This window comes from Octopus bimaculoides, chromosome 9 (assembly GCF_001194135.2).
Source record: "Octopus bimaculoides isolate UCB-OBI-ISO-001 chromosome 9, ASM119413v2, whole genome shotgun sequence".
NCBI lineage: Eukaryota > Metazoa > Mollusca > Cephalopoda > Octopoda > Octopodidae > Octopus > Octopus bimaculoides.
This window is the reverse complement of record NC_068989.1, coordinates 9,164,507-9,169,873: the sequence shown is the minus strand read 5'-3', so window position 1 is coordinate 9,169,873 and position 5,367 is coordinate 9,164,507. Positions and strand designations below refer to the sequence as shown.

Below are 5,367 nucleotides of genomic sequence, written 5' to 3'. Positions count from 1 at the left end.
TATATATGTATATGTATGTATATATGTATGTCCATGTATCTGTATGTATATGTATATATATATGTATGTATATGCATATATATGTACATATATATATATATGTGTATGTATATGTAGATGCATGTATATATATATATCTATATATATGTATATGTATAAGCATGTATGTATATATATGTGTATATATATGTTTATGAACATATATACATATACGTGTGTGTGTGTATGTATGTATGTATGTGTATGTATATGTATATATGTGTGTGTGTGTGTGTGTGTATGTGTATGCAGATGTGTACCTATATGTATCACATGCACTTACATATACACATGGAAATGTTTGCTACTGTTTCCAGTTGGAATTATGTTAAATCTTGACTTTATTATATTATATTTCATCCCTGAAGAGAAGGTAGGTAGGACTTCTTCAAGAATATCTGATATGATCTCTGCAGCAACAGAATACAAAGTTGTGTCACTTGGAAATCCTGTTGAACCCCCACCCCACCCAGTAAAAAAAAAGACAAATATATAACCAAGTTATTTATTTATTTACCTTTTATTTATTTATTTTTTTTAAAAACTCCAGAATGAGTAAAGTAAGGCTTCGATACAAGTTTATGGTTTAGTGATTGACACAAGATATCAGTCTGTATGGTAAATATGTTGTTATCACTATACTTCTTTCATACGAAATTCTATGACAATATTATTAGAATAGAATATATTTGTATGTATACATGTAGAATACAAATATAAAAATGTGTATATGTATCTGTACATATATGTATAAATACTGAAATAATAATAAATATATATATATATATATATATATATATATATATATATACCCACACACACACATATATCTATATATATACTCACACTCACATATATATACACACACATGTATGTATGTAGGCAGATATGTCTCACTGCATGTATGTATGTAGGTATGTATACATAGATAGATATTAATTAAGTCAGACAAAAACATTTGTTTAGACTTGTTTATAGTTAAAGTTTGCTTACATTTGGAATGATATATATGTATGTATAAACTTATATGTGTATATGTGTGTGTGTATATATATATATATATATATATATATATATATATATATACATGTATATATGTGTGCATATGTATATGTATATAAATATATATATGTATATACACATAGACACATGCTTGTGTGTATGTATATATATATATATATATATATATATATATATTCATACATACATATATGTATAATATACATGTATCTGTATAATATATATATATATGAACATACGCATGTATACGCACTCATATAGAAAGCACAAAAAGATAACAATGGAACTGAATGAAAAAAATATAGTCTATATTTATCAATATTTTTTTTCTTTTTGTGACTACCTGTCTCTACATCATGATAAAAAGATGTATACAGATACACAAAGAATAGATAGAAGAGGAAGTATACAGTAGAAGTTATGGTTTCCTATTGAATTGTCTCTAACTGCATATCTTTATCTTTATGTAAAGAACAAGTTCTCAAAAATTTGATAAATGTATTTTTTTTCTTTTACACTCAACCCAGAAACATTGTTAATATTTTTCTGCAGTTTATATGAGTTTCTTCAGTAATATTTAAGTTGGGTACATTTGGGGGAAATAAAATGTTTTAGATTTTAAGATATATGTATTATAAGTTTAGAAAAATAATATTTTCTATCAGACATAAATATCACAAACTCTTTAATAAACATAACGCTAAAGTTAGATATAGTTGCATGGAAATATCCCACAGTGACTAATATTAGGACACTAGGAGTACACCAAATCAAACATAAAAACACAAGAGTAGCAACCTCAGATCTTTCTTGCCCTATAGCAAGTTCCACTCAAAGACTCCAGAGTTAAGCTTTATAATAAATTTACTTATTATTCAGTTCATAACACACACTGTATTGGTAGTTTAGTATTTAATGCTGGGCCATCAATATTGTACTATTATGTAAATAACCTGCACCATTTTCAATCTTGCTTTGATTTTAATAAGTAACAGTAGGTATCTTGTTCTAGCAGATGCCTTTTCCAATAGAGAAGCCTTCTCGGTGGATTTGGTTGAAGGAAACTGAAAGAGGTTTGGCAAATATGCATATATTTCATGCAGGAGTGGTTGTGTGGTAAGTAGCTTGCTTACTAACCACATGGTTCCGGGTTCAGTCTCACTGCATGGCACTTAGAGCAAGTGTCTTCTACTATAGCCTTCGGCCGACCAAAGCCTTGTGAGTGGATTTGGTAGGTAGACAGAATCTGAAAGAAGCCCGTTGTATATATGTATATGTATATATATGTGTGTTTGTGTGTCTCCCACAACATTGCTTGACAACTGCATAGCTCAGTGGTTAGAGTGTCAAGCTTACAATTGCGAGGTTGTGACTTTGAATCCCGGACTGGGCTGCATGTTGTGTTCTTGAGCAAGACACTTTATTTCACATTCCTCCAGTTTCACTCAGCTGTAGAAATGAGTTGCGATGTCACTGGTGCCAAGCTGTATCGGCCTTTGCCATTCCCTTTGATGACATTGGTGGTGTGGAGAGGGGGGGCTGGTATGCATGGGTGACTACTGGTCTTCCATAAACAACCTTGCCCCGACATGTGCCTTGAAGGGTTACTTTCTAAGTGCAATCCCATGGTCAGTCATGACCAAAGGAAGTTTCAGCATAGTAGTAGTAGTAGTAGCAGCAGCAGCAGCGATAGTGGTGGTAGAAGTTGTGGCATGTAATAACTAATTTTCTCAGATAGACATTATTCCCTGTCTCTTGAAGTATAAGATGCAAATTAGTTTTTATTTCGATACACATATAAATAGCTGTAACGAATATCCACAATATCTGTCTGTGTTGATATGGTGTTATATATCACTACATTTATCTACCTAGATGTCTAGATGTCGATGTGACAATATCAATACATTTAACCATGTGTGATCTATGGGAATTGATGTTGTTTCTCATTTTTTGTGTCTGCGTATGCAAGATGATAAATTAGTTATCTGAAAAAAATTAGTGAAAATACATACATTTCCTTGCTGTATTAATTATTCTGCTCTCTTTCTTATGCAATTTGATAAAAATTTGAAACAGCTCTCCTTCAGTAAAATATTCCTCAGAAATAAATGCTCACATGATAGGTTTCTTACAAAGGGGTCTAATGCTCTTAGCTTAGATTTTTTGGTGGGGCAACTAGTCGGCAGAAACTGTGAGGAAGCCCATTATATATGTATGAATACATGTGTATCTGTATGTATGTATGTATGCATGTATGTATTGGTGGCTTTTGGTATGCTCTGTCAATTTTTGCAATTCTGTAAATAATAATAATAATATTTTTCTGAGCTGAAAGCTTGTAAGTAATCATCATGCAATTACTAAAAAATATTAGACTATTTTCTTTAGTCATTGCACGGTGATCGCTTATAAGCTTTAAGCTTATAAAAATATTACTTTTATTATTTATAGGATATATATATATATCATCATCATCATCATCGTCGTCATGTAATGTCTGTTTTCTATGCTGGAATGGGTTGGACAGTTTGACCAGAGCTGGTCAGTTGAAGAGCTGCCCAGGCTTCATGTCTGTTTTGGCATGGTTTCTATGGCTGGATGCCCTTCCTAATGCCAACCACTTTGCAGAGTGGACTGGGTGCTTTTGATGTGGCACCATCACCAGTGCTTTATACATGGCACCAGCACAGGTGCTTTTGATGTGGTACCATGATGGGTACTTTTCTTTCATGGCATGGATGCTTTTTACATGGCACCAGCTGTGGTCAGTACTTGACCACCCACTGCTCGACAACTGGTGTTGGTTTGTTTATGTCCACCATAACTTTGTAGTTTGGCATAGGAGACTGATAGAATATGTACCAGACATAAAATCTGAAGTCCTGGGGGTTGATTGTTTTGACTAAACCCTTCAAGGCAATCTCTCAGCACGACCACAGTTCAGGGACTGAAACAAGATAACAGGTAAAAAATAAAACATATAAACAGTATTGTATTCTTTTCTACTCTAGGTACAAGGCCCAAAATGTTTGGGGAGCAGGGTGGGGCCCAGTCAATTAGATCAATCTCAGTACACAACTGGTACTTAATTTATCAATCCCAAAAGGATGAAAGGCAAAGTTGACCTTGGTGGAATTTGAACTCAGAATGTAATGACAAATGAAATACCGCTAAACATTTCGCCCAGCGTGCTAACGTTTTTGCCTGCTCCCCAACTTATAAACAGTATTGTATTGAATGCAATATGGATTTGGTAGAAATTCCAAAACCTTCAGGACATATTGCCATCATCATCAATGCCGTCATCACCATCATCATCGTCATTGCCAGGATCACACACATATACATATATATTCTTATCCACATACATATATATCATTGCTATTATGTTAAACTATTGTATATCCAAATTTGGCCAAGTGCATTTTTTCCAATATTTAATTTTGCTTGCAATAACCAGTTCTTTTGGTCAAACTATTGTATCTTCAGCTGCTTCGGATGAAAATTATCAAAGTATAGTACAACGGTTTAGCATTTTTCAAAAGTGTAGTGAGACCCACATACGACCGTTTTGTAAAAATATTTCTTACTGGAAACATCCTGAATGGTGTTAGGATTTTCTGCACCCAACAAAGTATTATTTGTTAAGCTGAAACTGTTGCTAATGTAAAAAGAAATGGAATGGTGAATCTGTTTTTTCATTTTCTGAAAAAGCAACATTTTGGACATACAACACTTTTACATAATAGCAACAATATATTTTTATCCACATACACATATATATATCTTTTATCTACATACACATATATATTCTTATCTACATATACATATATATTTTTATCTACATACACATATATATTCTTATCTACATACACATATATATTCTTATCTACATACACATATATACTCTTTTCTACATACACATATATTTTTATCTGGAAACACATGTACATCCATATCTACAGACACATATATATTCTTATCCACATACATATATACATTCTTATCTACAGACACATGTATGTTTTTATCTGTATACACATATATATTCTTATCTACATACACATATATCCTGTTCCACATACACACATATATTTTTATCCACATACACATATATATCCTTTCCCACATACATGTATATATTCTCATCTACAGACACATATATATTTTTATCTGTATACACACATATATCCTTATCAACATACACAAATATATTTTTATCTGTATACACATATATATTCTTATCTACAGAAACATATATGTATATATCCTCTCAAAAATGGATGTCACTGCTGTTTTTAGGGA

General features: G+C 32.0%; 1 long non-coding RNA gene across 1 annotated transcript in view; it reads left to right on the top strand.

Moving 5' to 3' along the window:
- The window catches only part of LOC128248693 (uncharacterized), a 69,226-nt gene that overhangs the window by 30,678 nt on the left and 33,181 nt on the right, over nt 1–5,367 (top strand). The gene's annotated exons all lie outside the window — the stretch shown is intronic.